The sequence below is a fragment of the Callorhinus ursinus genome, unplaced genomic scaffold (genome assembly GCF_003265705.2).
Source record: "Callorhinus ursinus isolate GAN/ISIS: 27379988/994484 unplaced genomic scaffold, GSC_fseal_2.0 scaffold18, whole genome shotgun sequence".
NCBI lineage: Eukaryota > Metazoa > Chordata > Mammalia > Carnivora > Otariidae > Callorhinus > Callorhinus ursinus.
The window spans coordinates 26,689,343-26,716,083 of record NW_027397080.1 but is presented as its reverse complement, the minus strand read 5'-3'; the positions used below and the strand labels follow the sequence as shown (position 1 = coordinate 26,716,083).

The 26,741-nt window shown below is 41.4% G+C and overlaps 1 protein-coding gene and 1 pseudogene across 2 annotated transcripts in view; one reads left to right on the top strand and one right to left on the bottom strand.

The window, feature by feature from the left end:
- Positions 1–26,741, top strand: part of KAZN (kazrin, periplakin interacting protein) — a 1,113,689-nt gene that overhangs the window by 426,100 nt on the left and 660,848 nt on the right. The gene's annotated exons all lie outside the window — the stretch shown is intronic.
- LOC141374478 (cell division cycle protein 20 homolog pseudogene) lies at positions 9,878–11,380 on the bottom strand (annotated as a pseudogene).

Here is a 26,741-nt window from a genome sequence, read left to right as displayed (position 1 = left end):
CTGATGATTAAATGAACAAATATGTGCAGAGTAGAACGTGGGGCCTCATCAGCACTCATTAAGCATTAGCTAAGATTAGCGGTAAATGTGAAGGTCAACTGTACCAATTTCTTTGGTATTGTCCTGATATGTATGGATTCCTGTTTTATTAGATGCTCTCCAGGGGAGCAGTTCTAAAGACGAGCAAATTGTTAGGAGATTTGGAGGCCATTTCATCAAACACATGCTGTCCTTGAAGGGCTTGAATGCAAGGCAGTTAACAAGAATTAATGAGAAATTGGCAGCCTGATTTTTTTGGCCCAGTCAAAATGTGTGGAGTCTCGCTGCTAATTAAGTCTCTACATTTTTCCCAGAACAATGCCACCTGTAGGTTTGCCTGATTTATGTATTTATTTTTCCACATGGCAGCTACGTGAAAGAAAAACAACTAGCATTGTGAAAAAAGAAATGAGGTTTCCCCAAAACGCAACAGAGGAGCCCTTAAGAAATGATGGCTAGATTTTTGTGATACACCACTGATTGTCTAAAACTCCAATTATAAGTTGGAGAAGTATTGTTGAACTAATAAAGATTGATTTCTCCCTACCGGTTACAAGGCACTGTGCAGGACACTGTTGGGAGCTTGAGGGCGAATAAGATATGGGATAGTTCTCAGGTTACACTGCACAGGACCTCAGTTCCGGAACAGAGTGACCAGAATGAGAGAGTCTTGTGATGAAGTCAAAGTGGTGGCCAGGGCCAGATTTCAGGGGCCTTGGGAGCCATGTGAAGGCATTTGGGCTTGATGCTAAGTATTACAGGAATCCACTGAAGCGCGTATTAACATAGGAGTGGATTAACTGACTTATATTTAAAAAAAAAAAAAAAAGTCTGGCTGTTGTGTGGGCCAAGTCCAAAGCAAGGAGATTAGAGAGGAAGGCTTTGTAATCCATCAGGCAGAGAGATGATGGTGCTGGACAAGGATGAGAACCGTGGAGAGAAACCAGTTCCCAGTGAAGTTATTTTGGAGGTAGAGCCGCCGGAACTTGCCAGTAAGATGGGTTGAATTGAAGTGAGGGGTGGTGAGGGAATGGTAGGAGCCGAGGGAGATCCTAGTTTTGAAAGAAGGGTAGGATTTGAACACGTACTGTTGACAAGGAGGATATTATAGGCAGGGAGGCATGAGCAGAAACGTGAGGTGAGAAAACGGAGCCCATGTCCAGAGAGGTAGGAGTGACTGGAATCTTTCTGGAGAATGAGGTACCAAAAGGAAAAGCACAGTAGATGTGGTTGGAGCTGGAGTGGAAAATGCCAGACCAAAGAAAATGAATTTCTTTCTGCAGGCAATATGGAACCACCACAGGATTTTGTGTTTGTTTGTTTGTTTGTTTTTTAAAGATTTTATTTATTTATTTGACAGAGAGAGACACAGCGAGAGAGGGAACACAAGCAGGGGGAGTGGGAGAGGGAGAGGCAGGCTTCCCCGCGGAGCAGGGAGCCCGATGCGGGACTCGATCCCAGGGTCCTGGGATCATGACCCGAGCCGAAGGCAGACGCTTAACGACGGAGCCACCCAGGCGCCCTCCACCCCAGGATTTTGAACAGACTAAAGCCCCAGCAGGCCTCCACTGGTTAGAACAAGTCTACCGCCTTCCTACTGACCCATTCTTGTACTCAATGACTTAAAGAGTATTTTGCATCTAACATAAATTTCTCTATTGGTTCCATGGAAAACACACACACCCACGCATTGCCTACCTCACTGATTTTTAAAACAGTTTCACTTCCCTTTTAAGGCTGCTGGTGGGCCGTCATATTTACCAGACTATTGGCAATTTCACACATTCAAATTACAACCTCCCAACTTCTGCAAATAAAAGATCTTTATGTTCCCCAGTTGTGAAGTTTACTCGCAATTTCTATGCAGAGCGTTCTGTCTGTGCTTGCATTCAGAGGCTCTGTGAGCACATCTGCTCACTGCCACATTTGAGAATTCCCAAGAAAAAGAGGGTTTTGTTGTAAAAGGTCTGGCAGCCTGAGCTCTTTCCAAAGGATGCCTCGTGGACGCTGTGCTGGAGGGAAGTTGTCACAACAGAGGCACCAACCCTGACAGTGTGGCCAACTATTAGTCTGACACCAAAGGAAGCCCACAGTGATGAGCTTGATAAGAGATCCATCAGGCTTCTCATCCTACTGATGAGATGACCTATTTGGGGCTTCTATAGAATAGATCATTCTGTCACTCAGTAAATATTTGAATTAGTGGATGGGAAAGGCCTTTGTAACCATGGTGAAAAATTAAAGGTTGGATGCTGTTCTTATCACATATTGAGCTGCAGGTAGACAAGAGGAGTGTAATGAGAGGTTCAGAGCAGGCAAGGACATCACAGTCACACCTGGGTTTGAGTCCAGGCTCTAGCACCTCTTTGCCTCGAGACATTGCACTTTACCTCTCTCCGTCTTTAGTTTCTTTAGCTCTACAATGACATGATAAAAATTACTTGATGGAGTTGCTGGGATTATTCAATAAGACAATTTGTATACTGCTTGTATCTCATAATAAGTTCCCTATAAAGCTTTAACAATTCCTTTCTCATATAACCATCTTAAAGGCAGTTTTCTACATGAAGCCATTAGATGGACAGTGGAGCTCCTGGAGCTGTAGAAATTTAGAGAAGAAGCATCAGTGTAATAGAATAATCAGGAAGGCATCATGGAGACCAGAAATTATAGCTAAGCCTTGGGCCACAAGAAGGATGTCAACAGGTTTTTATTGTTCTCTCCTATAGCATTTCATACAGTGTATTCTAATTGAGATATGACTGATTCTAGAGAGGAGGGGTCATGCCTGATTCTTTCTTGTAGTGGTTCCTATGCTTAGCACGGTGCAAGATACCCAGAAATGGATTAATAAATATTGGATGAGTGGGTAGATGGGTGGGTGGGTGGATGGATGGATGGATGTAAAGAGAGAAATTTTAAGGGAATAACATTTAGAGAAGAGGAAAAGCAGTGCAAGTGTATGGAAGTGGGGATCAGATGGATCATGACATGGTTTTGGCTCATAATGAGCTCATGATGCTTGGAGCAGAGGATATTTGATAGAGAACTGCAGGAAAATAAGTCCCCAGATATTAGAACAAAGTTCAGGCCCCCCTGTAGGCTGAGGAGAGGATGCTCACTTGATAGTGAAGTCAACTGGGGCATCTTTAGCTGGAGAATTTCAGATGGAGAAAGATGTTAGGACAGTTAGTCTGACAGCAGTGTGAACAAAGACCTAGAGGAGACAGAAATAAGAGGGGAAAGCCAGTCAGAGCCTGCCATTGGGAACAAAAAATAGAAATGACTCTGGGGTTAATGGATCCCGGTTCAAATCCTGGCTCAGACAAGTTGCCTAACATCTCAGAGTCTGTTTCCTCAAAATGTCTTACTTGTCATCCTGTTCTTTTCTCCTTGCAATAAAATTACTTTCAGAATATCTTTTAAATAATTGTAACCACTCTTAGTACTAAGTACTTAACCTGCGGCAGAGCCTGCAACAGGGCTTTGCAGGCATTACCTGCTTTCCCTAAATTAAGTTACAACAGTTCTAGGAAATAGGTAGCTATTACCCCATTTAATAGATGGAGAAACAGATATACAGCACTTTAATGAGTTGTGCAATCTCCTCCAGCTGATGGCAGAGGTGGGATTCTTACCCAAGTCAGCCTGATGCCTCAGCTTGCCTTCATTATTTTTTAAATAAGCTTATATTGAAGTAGAATGTGTAGAGTGAACAGCTTTTTCAAAAGACTTCCATCTGTGATTCCTCCCTCTGGTATTCACCCCTTTGTATAATCCCCACCCTTTGAATTTGGGCTGGTCCTAGTGACTTGCCTGTAATGAATAGAATATGACACCTGGAGGCACCTGGGTGGCTCCACGGGTTAAGCATCAGACTCTTGATTTTGGCTCAGGTCACGCTCTCCGGGGTGTGGGATCGGGCCCTGCGTCCGGCTCTGCGCTCATTGTCTGCTCAAATTCTCTCTCTCCTCCTCCCTCTGCCCCTCCCCCATTGCTCGTGCTCTTTCTCTGAAAAAAGACAACATGACATGTGATGCAATGTCACTTCGTGATTAGGTTACAAATGCCTGTGACTTTCATCTTGGTAGCACTCTTCTCCCTCTTGGCTTGCATGCTTTGGTGAAACAAGCTGCCATGTTGGAGAAGCCCATGTGGTCAGCAACTGAGGGTGGTCTCTGGCCGACAGCTGGCATGCAGCTGAGGCCCTCAATCCAGCAGCCCACAAGGAACTGAATCCTGCCCACAACCACATAAGTGAGTTGGAAGCAGAGCCACCCCAGGCAAGCCTTGAGGTGAGACCGCAGCCCTAGCTGACATCTTGCTTCAGAGACCCTGAAGCAGAGATCTCAGTTATGCCATGCTCTCTTCCTGAACTACAGAACCTGTGAGATAGTAAATATTTTGAGCCTCTAGGTTTTGAGGTGGTCTGTGGGTAGCAGTAGACAACTAATACACCACACAAAAAAGAAAAGTGTATAAATCACAGTGGTACAGCTTGATGAATTTTCACTGAGGAAGCACATTTGGTAACCAGAACTACCATCACTGATGGATATAATCAAGAGATAGATCATCACCAGGCCCCCAGAAGCTGCATTCCTACACCTCATACTGCCCACATCCCACCATCCCAAGGAAAATTACTCTCTTGAGGTCTAACACCATAGGTTGGTTTTGCCTGATTTTGAACTTACATAAATGGAATTGATGCATAAATATTCTTTTGTGTCTGACCTCTCTCTTGGAGGCTGCCTTCTTTTTTTTTTTTTTTAAAGATTTATTTACTTATCAGAGAGAGAGAGTGGGGGAGGGCAGAGAGAGAATCTCAAGCAGACTCCCCACTCTCAAGCACACAGGCTCCATCTCATAACCCTGAGATCATGCCCTGAGCCGAAACCAAGAGTTGGATGCTCAAAAAAACTGAGCCACCTAGGCACCATTTGGAGCCTGCCTTCTTAATCGCTCCCTAAACCTCATCAGTGGAACCAGTGAACTTCATTATTCATCTTGCTATGATTTTCATCGATCCCATATAACTAATTCTGTGTATTTTATCCATCCCATATAACTAATTCTGTGTATGTATTCTGTATAACAAATTACCTCAAAACATAGCTGGAAAAAAAAGGTCAGCTTTTCCTGTTTGTGGTGCTTATACTTTTTACAAGCCATTTAAAGAAATTGAACTACCTTGGTCCCCTAAATTCACTAGAAGACACCTTGGGCAAGTCACTTCACTTTTCGGAGCCAGGGTTTCCACTTGTGTAAAATTAGGTAGTTTGGCCTAATTTTAAGTTCCATCTGTGGAATCCTAAACTTGTTGGAAGAACTTCTGGCCTAGATCATGACATACTCTGTGATGTCATCCCTTTACTCAGGCATGTTGACAAATTTAAGTAATTTTCAAAAATCTAGTTTAATTTTAATGCATCCCAAAGACACATAAAACCTACCACTCAGGATGGAGAGATATTATGAAATAAATGATACATAAGATGTGAATTCCAAAAGGGTTGGGAATCATAGGGCTGGAAAAAAAATGATGGTTTGGCTTTTTCAAGTGTAAAATGAGGCCAATAAAGACAAATTACAATGATAACTGCCTACTTCTAATCAGTGGCAAATTATGGGTAAGTGGGTAACTGGGCAGTTAATCCTAGAAAAAGCCATTCTCTCTGTGATATTTGATACAGATTTGAAAATTTAGCCTTGAATAAAAACAATTTAACTCCCATTGGTGATTTCTTTCCACATCGTGCATATAAATACTTTCAGTTTGGTTATTCTGAGTTTGTACAGCCCTGTGTATGTATCAGGAAGACATTGTACTCCTTGGAGAAAAGAGAAGTGAGTTCTCAGGAGCCTGTGACATCCACTGTGGTCATCTTACAGCTAGACTTGTCTACAATTTCTAGGATCACTTTCTACTTGAAGCTGATCACGTTTAGAATCACACAATTTCCACAGCTTATTTACCAAATCACTTTTTTATTGAAGCAAAAGGAAAGAAGCGTTCTCCAAAGTCATTGCTCTGACGTGTACAGTCTGGCCTTGCTCACTTCATCGTGAATTATCGCGGTCTCTGCACCCCATGGCCTGGTCCCATGGGATTCCCATCAGTTCTTAGGTTTCCAGGCCTTTTTGGCACAGGCCTGGCCCCTTCTGAAAGCTCCTTTCAGGAGGCATCCCTGCCCATCCCACCCAGTGACTTCTTCCCAGCTCCTCTCTAACTCTTACAGGTGACATGTCCCCATCATCCTTATGTTCAGTTGGTTTAAAAGTAAATTTTTTATTAAGGTGTAATTCGCATATCATAAAATCCACTCTTTTCAAGTATACAAATCAGTATTTCTAGTATATGCACAAGGTTGTACAATTGCACCATTTTCTAATTCTGGAACGTTTTCATCACCTCAGAAAGAAACCACAGGCAGCCATTCCCCATTCTCCCTTTTTCCACAAGCCCCTAGAGACCGCGAATCTATTTTCTGTAGCTGTGGACCTGCCAATTCTGGGCACTATAGACAAGCAGAATCCTGCAATACGTAGCCTCTGGTATCTGGCTTCATTCACTCAGCACAGCGTTTTCTGCATCCACCCATGCTGTAGCACGTGTGCGAACTTCATTCCTTTTTACAGAGAAATAAATTCCATTGTCTGGATATGCTGAATTCTGTTGATCCATCCATCAGTGGATGGACAGTGGGCTTGATTCCACTTTTTTGCAGCTGTGGGTAATGCTGCTATGAGCATTCGTGTGTAGGTGTTTGTGTGATATTCATTTCCTTCAATGTATTTATTTATCTAGATTGATTTATTTATTATTTGAGAGAGAGAGTGTGTGTGAGCAGAGGGAGGGCCAGAGGGAGAGAGAGAGAATCTCCAGCAGCCTCCCCACCGAGCACAGAGTCCCATGCAGGGCTTGATCTCAGGACCCTCATATGACCTGAGCCGAAATCAAGAGTCGGACGCCTGACCGGCTGAGCCACCCGGGTGCCCCTCCATCTGTCTTCACAACCACTATGAAATGTCCGTGAGGGCAAATTCCTTGTGTGTCTCATTCACTGCAATTTCCTTAAAGCCCTAGCACGGTGCCCAGCAGCCAGACATTTGTTAAACAAATACATAAATAACAGATCAATGAAATATATAGTATTACAGTATTCTGTTTTAAAAATCAATTTTACTGTTACCATGAATATAGACCATGTATATACCTGTTTAACCACCACCAGAGCCACAATCAAGATAGGAGACACCACAGCCAAGACATAAGACAATTACGTAACCTGAAAATGTTCCCTCATGCCCTTCCCAGTTCATATCCAGCCCCCAATCCCAGCCCCAGCCAAACACTGAGCTACTTTCTAACACTACAGACTAGATCCGCCTTTGCCAGAATTTTATATAAATGGAATCCTACAGTATGTACTCTTTTGTCTCAAGTGTTTTGCTTAGCATGTTTTTGAGATTCATACCTATTGCTGCACGTGTCAGTAGTGTGTTTCTTTTTATTACCAAATAGTGTTCCATCATAAGCATATACCACAATTTGGTTATCCACTCATTGGGTAAGGGATATTGGAATTATTTCCAGTTTTTGGCTTTTATGAATAAGGCTACTATGGACATGCATGCACAAGTTTTTGTGTGGACAGATGTTTTCATTTGTCTTGGGTATATACCCAGAAGTAGAATTGCTGGGTCTAATTGAAAATGGTACTTATAGAAGCTGCCCAACTCTGTGCAAAATAATTACGTTTTACACCAGCAATGTATGAACTTTCCAGGAGCTCCACCTCATCACTATACTTTACATTATCAGTCTTTAAATTTCATTCATCTGAGTATATGTATTAGTATCTCTTTGATACTAATTTTTCATTTGAGTATCTTTGATGGCGTAATAATATTGAACATCTTTTCATGTGTTTTTTGGACTTCGGGGAAGTGTCTGTTCAAACTTTCACCCATGTTTTTTTGAGTTACACTCTTGTTGAGTTGTAAGAGTCCTTTATGTATCCTGGATATAAGTCCTCTGTCAGAAAAATATACAGCAAGTATTCTCTTGTAGTCTTTGGCTAGCTTTTTCATGTTCTTAATGGTCTTTCAGAAAGTAAAAACTGGTAAAATCCTTAGTCTTTTTTTTTCCCTTATAGATTATGCTTTTTGTATCCTAATTGAGAAGTTTTTCTTACTTCAAGATCACAGAGATTATTTTTTCCTGTTTTTTTTCTAGATGTTTTGTCTTAGCTTTTATGAGTAGGTCTAGAAGCCATTTTGCGTTGATGTTTGTGTATGATATAAAGTCAGGGTTAAAGCTCTCATTCATCTATACCATCTATACCCAACCAGCATCATGTGTTAAAAAGACTATCCTTTTCCCTTTTAATTCTTCGGATACTTGTTGAAAATCAATTGGCTGTACATATGTGGATCTGTTTTTGAAATCTCAATTCTTTTCCATTGATATATATTCTCTCCTATATCAATACCATATTGTTTTGATCACTGTAGATTTGTCACGAATCTTCAAATCTGGTAGTGTGAGTTCTCCCCTTTTGTTCTTTTTAAAACTTGTTTTTTGCTATTCTACATCCTTTGCATTTCTATATAAATTGTAGAAAATCATATTGATTTCTATAGGAAGTCCTGATAGGATTTTGATTGGTATTGCATTGAATGGGCAGATCAATTTGGGGAGAATTGACACATTAAAAATATTTACACATTCAATCCATGAACATGATAAATCTCTCAAGGTTTTTGAAAGGTCTTACTTAAAAAACATTTTTTTAAAAGGTCTTACTTAAATTCTCCTGGCAACATTTTGTAGTTTTCAGTATTCAGATATATATTTACAGGTATATAGATATACTTATTCCTATGTATTTCATGTTTTATGCTATTGTAAATATTTCTAAATTTTAATTTCTAATTCATTAGCATATAAAAATAGAATTAATTTTGTACACTGACCTTGTATTGCTCTTGTTAGACCCATTTACTACTTATAGATACTTTTTAAAAATATTCCTTTAAATTTTTTCCCCAGATGATCATGTCATCTGAAAATTAAGTTTTACTTCTTTTCCAGCTTATATGCTTTTTATTCCATTTTCTTGACAAATTGCATTGCCCAGAGTCTCATATGTCAAATATGAGTGACAAGAGTGGGCATCCCTATCTTATTTGTGATCTAGGGGAAAAACATTCAGGTTTATACTCTTACATAGGAATTTGGCTGTAGGTTTTTTGTAGATGTCCTTTATCATTTTAGAGAATTTTTCCTATTCCTACTTTGCTGAGAATTTTTATCATGAAAGTATATTGAAAATGTCAAATGCATTTTCAGCATCTGTTGAGGTGACCTTATGGTTTTCTTTATTCTGTTAATAAGATGAATTACACTGATTGGTTTTCAAATTTTAAACCATCTTGGCTTTCCTGGGATAAATCTCACTTGGTCATGGTATATTACTACTTATATATATTACTTACATATATTGCTTTTACTTACAGCAATTATGTTAAGAATTTTTGAGTCTGGATTCCTGTAGTTTCCATATAATTGTCTAGTTTTGATGTCAAAGTGACTCTGACCTTATAAAGTGAGTTGGGAAATGTTCCCTTTATTTTCTGAAAGAGTTTATGTAGAATTGGTTAATTTCTTCCTTAAATGACTGATAGTACCCATGAGCAAAGCCATCTCGGCATAAAGGTATTGTTTTTTCTGGTCAGGTTTTTTTTTTTTTTTTTTTTTTTTTACTGTAGGGAGACATGACTTTATTAGAAAACAAAACAAAACAAAACAACTGAGGTGGTGAGTTGGTCCTTAATGGATGCCTTGGTGCATGAGGCTGCTCTTCGCTGCACTGGCCTTCTCCCGATCCCGCCGCCAGGCAGGGTCCAACTCAAAGCAGCACCACAGCCGCAGGGTCTCATTTGCTGCTGCTGAGGCCACGGTGGCCCCATCTGGGCTTATGGTCAGACTTAGGACCCTGGCAGTGTGACCTTTAAGCTCAGCCACCTTGGCCATGGTCGGGTACTTTCAATAACCAACTGGTTCTGGGCAAAGCCATGGCCTGAGATGAGCTCCCTCTAGTGGGGAGACCAGAGGATGGAGCACACCTGGGATTGAGCATCCACAGCACTCACACAGGACCCAGAGCAGACATTCCAGATTCGAATGTGTTGGTCGCTGGTGCCCCCTCCAGTTGCCAGGACATTGGACTGCCAAGGAAACCAAGCTACAGCCTTGACAGCCCCTTAATGCTGGGGGTGCATGTCTGCAGGGGAACCCAGCCACCCTCTCCAGGAGCACTAGGCCACACATTGACCAAGTTATCGTTGCCACCGCTGGCCAAAAGTCATCCATCTGGGGCCCAGCGCAGCCCACACACCTCTTGGCTGTGGCCGCTCAGTGTGGCCACATGGTGTTCTGCCACCCGAACATCATGGTGGTGGATGTGGCCAGAACGTGAGCCACTGGACGCGATATGGCTATTCCAACACAGGGAGCTCACACGGGCAGAATGACTGGTCATGTTTCGAAGCCGCTTCTGCTGCCGCACATCCCGCAGCTGCACCTCCGCACTGCTGGTACCCAGAGCCAAGTAGCTGCCCTCTTTGATCCAGGCCGCAGAGGATATATAGTTCCCAGGCTGCTCCATTTGCAGCAGCTGCAAGATGTCACCAGACCTTGTACTCCACAAGTACACGCTGTTGTCCTACGCCACAGCCAGTACCTTCCCAGAGCTCCAGCCCACAAGGTTCGGGTAGTAGTCATTCGGGATTTCAGGGGCGTCCAGGATTCGGTCTGGCAGGGAGGGAATGTAACGGCAGGTCTTCCGGCGGGAGCCGGGCGTGGCCTTCTGGCTGTAAAGCACTTTCAGTCTGTTCTGGTAACCCTCTGGGGCATTTTGTGGTTTTCCACTGAGCCGAAGGATCTTGGCTTCCTCCACATCAAAACCGTTCAGGTTCCGAAGCCCAGGCTTTCTGATGTTCCTTCTTGGTGGGCGTCTGGCTATCTTCAGGCTGGTTTTCCTTGCTCAGGAGGAAACGGGCCGCTTTCATCTGGGAAGCACCACGATAGGGGATACAGCGGTCACCGCCAGGTTTGCTGGGAGTGGTCTGAGCCTTGGAGCTGGGTTTGCCGGGAGTTCGGCCTGGGGTCCTGCTGGCGCCGTGGGATGGGTTGGCTGCCCGCATGGGTGAGGGAGCCGGCCCGCGGCTTCCTTAGCTTTGCACTGCCAGCGCGTGCGGGGGGTGCATTGCGGATGGGGGCGTCCAGCTGCAGCAGCGAGTGCAGGTCACTCTTGAACACGAACTGCGCCATGGCAGCGTCTGCAGAGGGAGGAGGCCTTGGAGTGGGTGCCCGCCGAGTCCTTCAGCCCCCAGCAGGTTCCAATCCCAGACCGTTCTGGTCAGGTTTTTAATATGAATTTAATTTCTTTTAACAAATTCAGGATTGTTTATGTTTTTTACTTTTTGGTATCAGCTTTGCTTATTTGTGTCTTTCAAGAAATTTGTCTATTTCAGTTAAATTTTTAACTTATGGAAAAAAGTTGTTCAAATTTTTATTGTTTTTCTAATGTCTGTAGGATCTCTAGTGAAGTAGTATCCAGTGATGTCCTTTTGCATTCCTCATATTGGTTATTTGTGCCTTCTCTTTGTTTCTTGATTAATCTAGTTAAAAGTTTATTAATTTTGTTGACTTGTTTTGCTTCATTGATTTTTCTTAATGTTTATCCATTTTCTATTTCAGTGATGTCTGCTCTTATTTTTACTCATTTGAATTTAATTTTTTCTTCATCTAGGTTCCTAATGCAACACTCGGATCATTGATTTTGAGCCTTTTTTTGCCCTCTTTATAGTTATAAATCCCTAAATTTTATATGTTGTGCTTTAATTTTAATTTAGTTCAAAATATTTTCTAATTTCCCATATGATTTGGTTTGGGTTTTTTTTTTTTTTTTTTTTTAATCATGGGTTTTTTTGAAGGGGGTTTCCTGGGAATTTTTCAGCCATTTGCCTGCTCTTGGTTTCTAATTTAATTCTATTGTGCTGAAAGAACATAGTCCGTATGATTTTAAATCTTTTACGTTTACTGAAAGCCTCCCTTGGGGGCCCAGCATATGATTTATCTTGGTGAATATTACCTGTGTACTTGAAATGGATGTATACACTGTTGTTCTTTGTTGGAGCAGTCTATAAATGTCACTTAGGTCAGATAGGTTTTAAGTGTCATTCACGTTTTCTATATATTTACTGATTTTCTGTCCACATCTCCTATTGATCATTGAAAGAAGAGTGTTGGAGTTTCCAACAATATCCGTAGATATGTGGCTTTCCCTCTCAGTTCTGGCAGTTTTGTTTCGTACATTCTAAAGCTCTGTTATTTAGGATTGTTATCGCATTTTGATGAATTGAGCCCTGTAGCATTTCATAATATTCCTCTTTATCCCTATTAATAGTCCTTGTGCAGAAGTCTGTTTTTCTGATGTCAACATAGCTACTGCAGGGACGCCTGGGTGGCTCAGTCAGTTAAGCATCTGCCTTTGGCTCAGATCATAATCCCAGGGTCCTGGGATAGAGTCCCGCATCGGGCTCTTTGCTCAGCAGAGAGCCTGCTTCTGACTCTGCCTGCCCCTCCCCCGGCTTGTGCGCTCTCTCTCTCTCTCTCTCTCTCTCTCACACACACAAATAAGTAAATAAAATCTTTAAAAAAAAAAAGTATACCTACTGCAACTTTCTTGAGTCTTGTTGACGTGCTCCAAGTTTTTCCTGCCTTTGACTTTCAACCTATTTGTATCTTTATATTTAAAGTAGGTTTCTTGTACATAATATATGGTTGGGTCTTGCTTTTTATATTTTTATTTTTATTTCTTGATCCAGTCTGACAATCTCTACCTTTTAAATTGTAACGTTTCGATCACTTTTGATGTGTGTATTTATTATATGTGTGTGCAGCAGTCTACCACCTTGCTGTGTGTTTTCCTTTTGACTTATCTGTTCTTTGTTCCCCTTTTCTCCCTTCTTTTGGATTATGTAAGTATTTTTTTAATTTTTTATTGTTATGTTAATCACCATACAGTACATCATTAGTTGTTGATGTAACGTTCCATGATTCATTGTTTGCGTATAACACCCAGTGCTCCACGCAGAACGTGCCCTCTTTAATACCTATCACCAGGCTAACCCATCCCCCCACCTCCCTCCCCTCTAGAACCCTCAGTTTGTTTTTCAGAGTCCATCGTCTCTCATGGTTCGTCTCCCCCTCCGATTTCCCCCTTCATTCTTCCCTGTACCTCTGAAACAAATAATACATGTTAAAAAAAAAAAAAGAAAGAGAAGAAAATAGCAGGAAAAATATTTGAGTATTTTTAAGTTCCATCTTTTTCTCCATGATTGATTTATTAGTTATAATTTATTTTTTAGGGTTTACTCTGTGGTCTGTATGATACAGCTGTCAGTGATCACAGCTTAACTTCATGAACCTTACTTATACCAAAATAACTTGTTTTTCCTCTCCCTTTTTTTGTGCTACTGTTATCAAAGATTTTACTTCTATGTGACACCTTGCTATTATTTTCACTTTAAACAGGCAATTATTTTTTAGAGAAATTTATAGTGAGACTTTTTTAAAAAAATATTTACCTATTTATTATTTCCAGTCTTCTTTATTCATTGGTACCCTCATTTCATCTCTCCTATAGTACATGCCTTTCGATGACAAATGCTCTCAACTTTTGTATGTCTGAAAAAGTCTTTATTTTGCCTCTGTTTTTTGAAAGATATTGTATTGGCTCTAGAACTCATTACTGACTGTTTATGTTTCTTTCAGCCCTTTGAAAAAGTGATCTCATTTTCTTCTGGACTGCATAGTTTTTGACAAGAAGATTCTTGTCATTTTTATCTTTGTTCCTCTAAATTTAATATCTTCTTTCCCTTCTGCTTTTAAGATTATTCCCTTTGCTAGTGTCTTCCAGCAATTTGATTATACTGTCCCTTGGGATGGTTTTCTTTTGTGTGTTACCTTTGGGGTTCATTAAGTTTCTTGGATTTGTGGTTTATAGTCTTCATCAAGTTTGGAAAATTTTTTACTCTGTTTCTTCAAATATTTGTCTCATCCCTTTTCCAAATTCCCATAATACATGTTAGACCACTAGATACTTTCCTACAATTCAGTGAGATTCTGTTATTTTTCTTTCTGTGCTATTTTTTTTTCTTTGGACAGTTTCTATAGTGACATCTTCTAGTTCACTAACATTTTATTCTTTAGTATTTAACTTGTTGCTAATCCCATCCAGTGAATTTTAAATTTCAGATATTGTAACTTTCATTTCTAGAAGTTCCATTGGTTCTCCTTACATTGTCAACTTCTCATTATAGTCAGGTTTTCCTTCAAAAACTTGAAAATAGTTAAGATAATGTTTTTAATCTCCTCTGCAAATTCCACCACCTCTATCACTTCTGGACCTGTTTCTTGGATCGTTTTTTTTTTCTTGTTTGTTGGTTTTGTTTTCCCACTTCTTGGCCTGTCAGGTAATTTTTTATTGAGTACTGGACATTGTAAATTTTATATTTGGGGGGTTAGATTCTGCTGTCTTCCTTTAGAGAGTGTTGGGCTCTGTTCTGAGGGGCAGTTCACTTACTTGCAAGTCAGTTTCATCCATTCAAGGCTTATTTTTAAGCTTTGGTAGAGTGAGTCTAGCATCATCTTTATGCTCCTAAACTACTGCTCATGTGGTCTTTCTAAGGTCCCTACCAAATGACCCAAGTGATTGGAGTCACCAGTGATAACTCTGGCTGGAATCGAATGAATCCCAAGCCTTTGTGAGCTCTCAGAACTATTCAGCTCACTGCTCAGAGATTGGTCTTTGCTAGCCTCAAGGAGATTTATCCTCCACCTGCACATCTCTGTTTGCAGCCAAGACCCCAGGGGAACACCCCCCACCACCACCACCAAAGAAGATTTCTGGAGCTCTCTCCCTACAAAGCTCCATCCTCTTCGGAACGCAGCCCTCAGATTCTCTGAACTCCCAGTTCTGTCTCCTCCGCTCAAGTCCTCTGCTTGGGACCCCTGTCTCTTCTCCACGGTTTGCAGTATGCCTCCAGGCAGAATGTCAGGGTAATGACAAGGCTTTGCCTTGTCTGTCTCCCTTCTCTCAGGGGATCACAGATCTGATCTGTCTGTTGTCTAATGTCTGAAGACTGTTGTTTCATCTATTGTGTCCAATTTTCCATTTATTGATGGCAGGAGGGTAAATCTGTTGCCTGTTTTCCCATTACAACTGGAAGTAGAAGTTCTTTATAGAACACATTTTTTAAAATTTTTTATTGTTATGTTAATCACCATATATTACATCATTAGTTTTTGATGCAGTGTTCCATGATTCATTGTTTGTTCATAACACCCAGTGCTCCATGCAGAACGTGCCCTAAAAAAAAAATATCACCCAGCCTCCCCATCCCTCCCACCCCCAACCACTCCAGTAACACTCAGTTTGTTTCCTGAGATTAAGAATTCCTCATATCAGTGAGGTCATGTGATACATGTCTTTCTCTGATTGACTTATTTCACTCAGCATAACACCCTCCAGTTCCATCCACGTAGTTGCAAATGGCAAGATCTCATTCCTTTTGATGGCTGCATAATATTCCATTGTATATATATATTCCACCTCTTCTTTATCCATTCATCTGTCGATGGGCATCTTGGCTCTTTCCACAGTTTGGCTATTGTGGACATTGCTGCTATAAACATTGGGGTACACGTACCCCTTCGGGTCCCTACATTTGTATCTTTGGGGTAAATACCCAGTAGTGCAATTGCTGGATCGAATGGTAGCTCTAATTTCAACTGTTTGAGGAACCTCCATACTGTTTTCCAGAGGGGTTGCACCAGCTTGCATTCCCACCAACAGTGTAGGAGGGTTCCCCTTTCTCCACATCCCCGCCAACATCTGTCGTTCCCTGACTTGTTAATTTTAGCCATTCTGACGGGTGTGAGGTGGTATCTCATTGAGGTTTTGATTTGGATTTCCCTGATGCCGAGTGATGTTGAGCACTTTTTCATGTGCCTGTTGGCCACTTGGATGTCTTTGGAGAAATGTCTGTTCATGTCTTCTGCCCATTTCTTGATTGGATTATTTGTTCTTTGGGTGTTGAGTTTGATAAGTTCTTTATAGATTTTGGATACTAGCCCTTTATCTGATATGTCGTTTGCAAATATTTTCTCCCATTCTGTCGGTTGTCTTTTGGTTTTGTGGACTGTTTCTTTTGCTGTGCAAAAGCTTTTTATCTTGATGAAATCCCAATAGTTCATTTTTGCCCTGGCTTCCCGTGCCTTTGGCGATGTTTCTAGGAAGAAGTTGCTGCGGCTAAGGTCGAAGAGGTTGCTACCTGTGTTCTCCTTTAGGATTTGGATGGACTCCTGTCTCACGTTTAGGTCTTTCAACCATTTGGAGTCTATTTTTGTGTGTGGTGTAAGGAAATGGTCCAGTTTCATTCTTCTGCATGTGGCTGTCCAATTTTCCCAACACCATTTGTTGAAGAGACTGTCTTTTTGCCATTGGACATTCTTTCCTGCTTTGTCAAAAATAAGTTGACCATAGAGTTGAGGGTCCATTTCTGGGCTCTCGATTCTGTTCCATTGATCTATGCGTCTGTTTTTGTGCCAGTACCATACTGTCTTGATGATGACAGCTTTGTAATAGAGCTGGAAGTCCGGAATTGTGATGCCGCCAGCTTTGCTTTTCTTTTTCAGTATTCCTCTGGCTATTCGGGGTCTCTTCTGGTTCCATACAAATTTTAGGATTATTTGTTCCATTTCTTTGAAAAAAGTGGATGGTATTTTGATGGGGATTGCATTGAATGTGTAGATTGCTCTAGGTAGCATTGACATCTTCACAATGTTGATTCTCCCAATCCATGAGCATGGAACGTTTTTCCATTTCTTTGTGTCTTCTTCAGTTTCTTTCATGAGTATTTTATAGTTTTCTGAGTACAGATCCTTTGCCTCTTTGGTTAGATTTATTCCTAGGTATCTAATGGTTTTGGGTGCAATTGTAAATGGGATCGACTCCTTGATTTGTCTCTCTCCTGTCTTGTTGTTGGTGTATAGGAATGCCACTGATTTCTGTGCATTGATTTTATATCCTGCCACTTGACTGAATTCCTGTATGAGTTCTAGCAGTTTTGGGGTGGAGTCTTTTGGGTTTTCCACATACAGTATCATATCATCTGCAAAGAGTGAGAGTTTGACTTCCTCTTTGCTGATTTGGATGCCTTTGATTTCTTTTTGGTGTCTGATTGCTGTGGCTAGGACTTCTAATACTATGTTGAATAGCAGTGGTGAGAGTGGACATCCCTGCCGCGTTCCTGACCTTAGGGGAAAAGCTCTCAGCCTTTCCCCATTGAGAATGATATTCGCTGTAGGTTTTTCATAGATGGCTTTTATGATATTGAGGTATGTACCCTCTATCCCTATACTCTGAAGAGTTTTGATCAAGAAAGGATGCTGTACTTTGTCAAATGCTTTTTCTGCATCTATTGAGAGGATCATATGATTCTTGTTCTTTCTTTTGTTAATGTATTGTATCACGTTGATTGATTTGCAGATGTTGAACCAGCCTTGCAGCCCAGGAATAAATCCCACTTGGTCGTGGTGAATAATCCTTTTAATGTACTGTTGGATCCTATTGGCTAGTATTTTGGTGAGAATTTTTGCATCCATGTTCATCAAGGATATTGGTCTGTAATTCTCTTTTTTGATGGGGTCTTTGTCTGGTTTTGGGATCAAGGTAATGCTGGCCTCATAAAATGAGTTTGGAAGTTTCCCTTCCATTTCTATTTTTTGGAACAGTTTCAGGAGAATAGGTATTAATTCTTCTTGAAATGTCTGATAGAATTCCCCCTGGGAAGCCATCTGGCCCTGGGCTTTTGTTTCTTGGGAGATTTTTGATGACTGTTTCAATTTCCTTAGTGGTTATAGGTCTGTTCAGGTTTTCTATTTCTTCCTGGTTCAATTTTGGTAGTTGATACATCTCTAGGAATGCACCCATTCCTTCCAGGTTATCTAATTTGCTGGCATAGAGTTGCTCATAATATGTTCTTATAATTGTTTGTATTTCTTTGGTGTTGGTTGTGATCTCTCCTCTTTCATTCATGATTTTGTTGATTTGGGTCCTTTCTCTTTTCTTTTTGATAAGTCTGGCCAGGGGTTTATCAATCTTGTTAATTCTTTCAAAGAACCAGCTCCTAGTTTCGTTGATCTGTTCTACTGTTCTTTTGGTTTCTAGTTCATTGATTTCTGCTCTGATCTTTATGATTTCTCTTCTCCTGCTGGGTTTAGGCTTTATTTGCTGTTCTTTCTCCAGCTCCTTTAGGTGTAGGGTTAGGTTGTGTATTTGAGACCTTTCTTGTTTCTTGAGAAAGGCTTGTATTGCTATATACTTTCCTCTCAGGACTGCCTTTGCTGTATCCCAAAGATTTTGAACAGTTGTGTTTTCATTTTCATTGGTTTCCATGAATTTTTTAAATTCTTCTTTAATTTCTTGGTTGACCCGTTCATTCTTTAGTAGGATGCTCTTTAGCCTCCATGTATTTGAGTTCTTTCCGACTTTCCTCTTGTGGTTGAGTTCTAGTTTCAAAGCACTGTGGTCTGAAAATATGCAGGGAATGATCCCAATCTTTTGGTACCAATTGAGACCTGATTTGTGACCTAGGATGTGATCAATTCTGGAGAATTATAGAACACATTTTTAAACAGAATCAAATGTGATGATTTTATCCCTAACCCTGACCCATTAATAATTTATTCCAACTATAATCTTATGTATAGGTTTGGTTAGAATATTGTTGCTCTTCTTGTTGCTATTATTTTTAAAATCATAAAAGAATAATGACTATCAGTTATTAAATGTCTATTATTTGTCTGTTATGGTGCTAAGCATTTTACAACTATTCTTTTTATTATCACTATCTTAAAGTCGAGGAAAACTCAGGCTATGGGATAGTAAGTGCAGTCAGTATTCAAACTCAAATACCGTTCTTTAGAAACCTACCTTTACGTGTCTTACCTTTACCACACCTCTGGGGGAATGAGGAAGAGGGGAGATTCACATGATTACGGTAGACAGAAGCTCTCTACCAGCGTTTTCCAAGCTGAGACGAGGCAAGAAGATGGAGCTTCCTGGATTCCATCTTGGAATGTCTGAGTCGTAATTTCTGGACAGTTATATTCACTTGGGCTCTCAGGACGTCCTCACACACAAACGTTTCCCTGGATGTTTCCCAATTCCAGCATCAAATATTTGAACTCTGGGACTTCCAGCATCCTCCATCCCACCAAACCAAAACATAAAGAGGAATTTCAACCACAAAATCAGTCCCATGCTGAAAAACTAAATGTTTCCTGGCAGTTATCTATACCTGTTCTTTGTCATTTGCATTTAAGTACAGTGACTTTTTAGTTAGAAAAACCCCAACAGTCAGCAGGCTTTCAATTAGCCTCTGATACCACCTGCTTTGAATTATAAAGCTTCAAACTACAAAGTCATGCTTATATCTAAACACAGTGTTTTAAACTTTGGATTGAAGCACTCTATAGACTTCAGTTTCCGTGTTTTTCAAATTAATGGGTTAGATATTTGAAGTCTTGTTCAGCTCTAAAATTTCGTTATTTAAAATATTGGTTTTTTTAAATTAAAAAGTTATTAGTGGTTTTGCTTTGTTTTTAAGCTATTGTAGGGAGATTTTCTCTTTAAAATTATGTTCTCTGGAATTAACAAAGTCACAAGAACATACAGTAGCATTTCCTGCAGCCTTGAATGGCAAGAATGCACCATGAAGCACCCTCTCCACTTCTGAAATGCTCGTCCAAGCTCTTTGAAGTGTACAGCATAGCTTATAAAATTTGGTTTGTCAAGGTGAATAAGACTTATTGATCGAGGTATAGGCAGACAATCAAAAGAAATGCTGAGTGTTTGTCTTTTAAAAAAAAAATCCATCTGACAGTCAAAACCAGCCAGAATGTTTTGTATTGAGGATCGCCAAACAAAGGGAAAAAAAAAATCAAGATTTTTATCTGTGCTAAGAAGTGGTTTTGCCCAGTCTCCTTTTTATTCAAATGAACATGTTGAGTTATAAGATTCTATTAATTGTTGAGTAGCTCTTATTGAAAGTATAGCCAGAGGGTATTTAATTACAGAGGGACATACAGAATTTTAAGCCTAAACCTGGATTTTATTACCACGAATGTAAAAGACAGTAACAGAACCTAGTGTTTATAATTTTGTCCCTGGCTCACTAAGACAGCCCTAGCCAGCTGTGCAGTCAAAGTCATTTGCATTTATTTGATCAGAAAATGATTATTGTGTACTATAAAAGTATCATTCATTTCCTATTACCATTGATCTCCAGAGAGTTTCACTCAGATCTTGCCAGGAATTTCCAATGGCAGGTGGTGGAGCTATATTTTTCTATGATTAATCATATAGTCCAAATTCAGTGATTACAACTCATTAAAGAGAGTAGATTTCCTATTAATGAATGCTTAGTGCCAGAATTCAAGACTCAGAAGTTGCAGGTCTAGAATAAGGTAGACACTGGATTCTGAGAAAGGACCTCTTCACTCAAGGGCATCCCTGGAGAAACTAACTCTCACGGGGCTCCCTTTGGATTAGAACACAACCCATCAAGGCTCGTTCACCTCAACACGACACATTCCACATTTTATTCACTGGAAGGGCTTTGTAGCCAAATATGATTGTGAAGACTCAGGACCTAATTTTTGAAGCTCACCTTATCCATTGTGTGCTCAATCCTAACAAACTTGTTAGAGGCTGTCTGAAGCATGGATGGTGACATGACATTATCTAACCAGCTGCATTCCAACCACAGAAAATGGTCTATCTGGAACAAACTCCTTTTCGTGTTTGAAGGCTTAATTAGGTCTCCTCCCCATACCCATAACTTCAGCCTCTTGGCCCTTCCTTGCTGCCCAGACAGCCTCCACATAGCTCCTGGAGTCAGTCCCATCTGCCTCTAATCCACTCTATACACAGCCTCTTGATTGCAAATGTTATAGGGAAGTGACAGCTGAAATCAGTTGTTTCCCCTCTTTTATCTAAAGGAAAGGAACAGACTAGGTTAGTTCCCAAATTTAGTGACTTATAACAACAAAGCCTTATTTCTCATTCAGACCATTTGCAGTTTTGAGTCATAGTAGTGGTGGTGGGGGTTGGGGGAGCTCTCATGCCTTCTCACTCAGGAACCAAGACAGATGGAGTCTTCACCATCTGAAGTGGCACCCAGTCACCATGTCTGGGGGAGGGAACATAGCAAATCACACATTCACTCTTAAAGACTTTGTCTAAGAAGTACTCTCTCTCTCTTTTTTAAAGATTTTATTTATTTATTTATTTATTTATTTATTTATTTATTTATTTATTTTAGAGAAAGAGGGCAAGCACATGTGTGCAAGCCGGGAGCGGGGGGGGGGGGCGGGGCAGAGGGGGAGGGAGAGGGACACTGTGTTGGAGCTGAGCACAGAGCCCGCTGCAGGGCTCTAACTCAGGACTCTGAGATCATGACCTGAACCCAAACCAAGAGTCTGATGTTTAACCTTAACTGACTGAGCCAGCCAGGCACCCCTAAAAAGTACTTCTAATTGCATTGCCTATGGGCCAAATCAAGTTACCTAGACACACCTGATGGATGAGCAGAGTGGTGTGATCCAGCCATAGACCCAGCAGGAGACCTGAAAATATGGACTAGTTAATAACTACACTGATAGCACTAGCACTGGTAACCACATAGTCTATCATTCCAGTCACCAAATAGTTCACCTTCTTTCTTACACTCAAAATACCCTACCCCTTATGAAAGCTCCATTCAGGTAGGACATTAAGTTCAAGGTCCAGGATCTCTGGGTGATATGAGATAGTCTCTACATCGGATCTGGATCCAAAACTAAAAAGACGAGGAAGCTGTCTCTCTCACATCCACTATATAGTGGTAGCATAGGGATAGAGTATACATGGTAAATGCTCCTGTTCAGGGAGGGGAAAAGCACTGGCCTGTGGCAATTCTGTAATCCTGCCAGGCAGACATTGTGAGATTTCCCTCCTCAAAAATAGGGGACGTTCCCTAAAAAGGCCATGATCCAGTTCTCTGGAAGGTCCTCCCCTGTCCGTTGTCCTTTGGGAACCCTCTCAGAGATTCTTCCTTTGCAAAAGATTTCCCCTGGCCACATCCGAGCTGGGGACTAAGTCCTCCCTGAGGGATGAGCACCTTCCTCAGCTCACATTCTGCATGTACAAAGGTGAGACCCAGAAGGTCATTCGAAGTCCAGGACCATCACATTCTTTTTGAGTGCCAGTGATGTATCTCTTATCATGACAGTTTGCCTCCCAAACAGATGGCTTCTTAACTCTCTGATTCCAGCCAACAACTTGGTGCCAATAGCCACACCTACCATTCATTTCAAAATGCAATCCTCATATTTGCTGTATTTCTCTGTTTTGTCACCTCCCTCCCTCCTTTCTTGACCTAATGCACTATACCTGGAACCTCTCAAGTGTGGGTTGGAGGGATACATCCTTATTTTCTTTCCCCTGAGATACTTGGCCCACCTGATGGGATTCAATAGATCTTTACCTGAGACACCTTAATCCATTCAAAGGTTTGAGCAAGGGGTATGATGGCTATACCTTTTATCTGACCCTTGCCACAGATTGAGTTTTAATTGACCTTTCCTGCTCTGAGACTTGTTCAATTTTAACTCAGTATATATATAGTTGAGAAGCAGTTGTTCTTCCAATCCTAAAAGTCCTTGAATTTATGGACCCCTCTTTTCCTTCCCTTTCCTCTTTGAAAAAGGACCAACTCCTTTCTGAGTTCGTCTCATTCATGTAATACCTTGCCAAAGGCAGCCAATAGCAACCTACACACCACAATTACATTATGTTATCCAACCAGTTTCCTTAAACATGCAAATTATTTAGGGATGTGATGTGCCTTCCAGTGCAACCATAGATGACAATTTGCCAAAAGGTTTTCTACTCCATAATGTGGATGGGTATTTTCCCAATCCCTGACTATAGCTTTGCTACTTACCACTGAGAGGTGGACCAATGTCATATATTTTAGGTCTGGGTTATGGCAGCAGCTCACTTCAAGGTGCTAATTTCTGTATTAATAAGTATGGGTTATGTGTGCAGCAGTAATGAGCATCCCTACAATTTCAGTGTCTAAAACAACAACAGCAACAAAGACTTATTTCCTGTTCACATCACATGCCCATTTCCAGTTAATGGAAGTCTCTGCCCCATGAACTTCTCAGTTAGGGACCCATGCTCATAAAGACTCCACAGTCTGAAATGTCTCCAGTAACCATGGCACGGAAGAGAGGGTTGCGAATGTTATATTGACTCTTAAAGGCTTCTTCCTAGAAATGGCCAGGTATCCCTTCCACTCACATTTCCTTGCCCACAGCAAGACACAAGCCTTATTGGACTTCAAGGGTAAATGGAAGTGCTAGCCTACCAAGTTTCTGGAAGGGAGGAAGGTACTCACAATATTGATTTCTACCACACCGCTTTTATTCCCTAGCCCTTTCCCATGGGCTCCATGTTTTAAAAGATTTTTACCAGTCAAACCACATTAATTATGCAATAGTTTCTCCACTTGAAATAGTCTGAGACTTAACAGCTGCAAATACAGATGTTGCTCTTTAAACAGTCACTCAATATCAAACTATCTTTACAACCTTATTGAAAATTAATGTACAATTTCCATAAGACTGTGTAAAATTATGAAAATCACCCATGAACCCACATAATTACTTTTGTGACCCTAGAAATGCAGGTACCTTGAGAAGGTGGCCATTTTTAGGTCTTTATCAAGGAGCTTCCATGCACAGAATTTTTTAGGAAGACGAAAAAGAATTGAAAGGGGGAGGAAAGAGGATGTAGAAACAAAGTCATCTGCTTTACGATTTTGTCTGAGCCCTGTCTATAACGCCCGTTACCCCGAGTAGCTCCCATGGACATGTTCCTTTGTTTGCATTCCCTCCCCTCACCTCTCCAACCTCAGATAGTCTTCTCCTATGGGGATTAAAAACAAAGATGAGGCACCATCTCTCTGAGCTTTAAAGCCAAACAGACCCCTTTAGACAGAGTAGAGTTTCAGTCATCAACAGTGTTATGTATCTGTAAAGAAAACCTCACTTCTCCTGCTCTGTGTTTCTCACACCCTACCATACTTAGAACACTTCTGACAATTAGTAATTCTCTGCGACACCAGCTGGGTGTCCTACAATTTAACTCAATTCTGACCCTATCTACCTGGAGATCCCTCAGGTTGAAGGGTCAGTTCTACAAGACTGCCCTCCTCACTTCAGAGGACCATCTCAAATCCAGGTGGTCCCCTGTGCTTCTGAAGATCGGCTGTAAATCAGAGGTCCCCATGGTCCCCTCTTCAGATTTGATTAATTTGCTAGAGTAGCTCATAGAATTTAGGAAACCAGTTTACTTACTGTTTACCAGTTTATTTTTCTTTTTAAAGATTCTATCTATTTATCTGAGAGAGAGAGAGTGTGTGTGTGTGCACAAGCAGGGAGAGGGGCAGAGGGAGAAGCAGACTCCCGCTGAGCAGGGAGCCCGATGTGGGGCTCGATCCCAGGACCCTGAGATCATGACCTGAGCTGAAGGCAGAGGCTTAACTGACTGAGCCACCCAGGCGCCCCTCTGTTTACCAGTTTGTGAAAAAAGATATGATAAAGAATACAGGGGAACATTCAGATGGAAGAGATGCATAGAGCAAGGTGTGTGGGAAGGTGCATGGAGCTTTCATGCCATTCCTGGAGGTGCCACTCTCCCAGCACGTGTTCACCAACCCAGAAACTCTACAAACCCCCTCCTTTGGGGATTTTTATGGAGGCTTCATCCATAGGTATGATAGATCACTAATTCCATTTCCAATCCCTCTCCCCTCTCTGGAGAACGGAGGGTGTAAGCGTCTCATCATAGCTTCGTCTTTCCCATCTAGGAGCCCACCGTGTCATCTCATTAGAACCAAAGACACTGTTATCACCCAAGAAATTCCAAGGGGTTTAGGAGTTCGGTGTCAGGAACCAGGTCAAAGAGCAAATATCAGAACAAAAGGTACTCCTGGTGCTCTTAACAGGAGTTTCAGGAGCTCTGGGCCAGGAACCGGGGAAGACCCCAACATATATCTTTTCTATCATCTCACAATAGTCAGTGCTAACTTGAAAATGCTGCCACATGACCACAGAGTGTCTGCTTCCCCACATGTCCAAACAAGCTTTATTCCATGTTTAGGATATTTCTGAGAAAATACCAAAGATCTGTCACCCAAATTGGCATTCATTGTACGTGACCTTTTAGCATCATTTGACACAGTTGATTACTCCCCTGCTTCTTAAAACACTTTCATTGTGCCGCCTCTGGGACAGACCTCTCTTGATCCTCCTCTGACCACATCAGCCACTTTCCATCTCCTTTGCCGATTTCTCAGTATCCTTCCCCTTTTAGTGGTGGAGTCCCCAGGGTCCAGTCCAGGGAACTCTTGTCAAGCTGTACCTATTCCACAGGTGAACTGGCCCGGTCTGCGGGCTTTGAAAACCATCTCTCTGTTGAGGTCTCTCCCTTTCTGTCTCAAGCCCAGACTTCTGCTGGGACCTCCACATTCTTATATCCAACTGCTGTCTTGACATCTCCACTTGGATGTTTCATGATTAGTAAAATCACCTCAAACTCAGCAAAGCCAAAACTCAAGTTCCGTTTTCATCTCTCCCATGTCTCTCGAGTGTCCATCATCAGCACACCTTAGTAAAGGAGAACTCTGTCCTTGTCGCTCTGGCTACAAAGCTGAAAGGCATCCTCTGTGGGTCTCTTTCTCATACATGTCCTCTATAACCCATCTGGAAATGGGCTGTACCTTCCTCAGAGTATATCGGAAGTGTATCTTAATCTGAGGGAATCTGAATATACTCTGCCCTCTATATTCTATTCTCCACCAAACAAGAGCCAGAACAACCCTTTTGAAATGAATTCATGTCAAATCCTACCTCTGCTCAAAACCTTCCAATCTTGTCTCATCTCACAATAAAATTTTAAGTCCTTACCAACAAGACTCCCTTCATGCCCTTGCTCCCCTGCTACTTCTCACCTTCCCCCTTTCCACTGTCCACCTGCCTTCACTTGGCTTGAGCCACCCTGGACCCCTAAGTGATCCTCAGTCATGCTAAGTACTCCCTCACCTCTTTCAGGTCTGTGCTCACCTGTAAGCCTCTAAGATTCTCAGGGTGATTTTCTCTGATTATCCCAGGATACTAGCAGCTCACTATCCAGCCCCTTTAGTTTGCTTTATTTTCTCCAGAGCTCTCTTACCACATATTTATTTGTTGGCTTGTCGTGAGTCCCCTCCTATCAGACATCCGTTCCACGAAGGCGGCTCTCGGCCTTTGTGTTCATGTACCCCCAGTGTCTGGAACACAGTGTTCAGCAAATGCTCACTCATGACTGTAGAAACGTGTTAGCATAAGAGGTGTGTCCCAAGGAATTGTTTATTTAAAAAGATAAAGTGTCCATGCTTCCAAATGATTTTTTTCATAAATTAGAATGTGGCTTCAAAGTTATCCATAATACAATGTCTCTGTGGCTGACTTG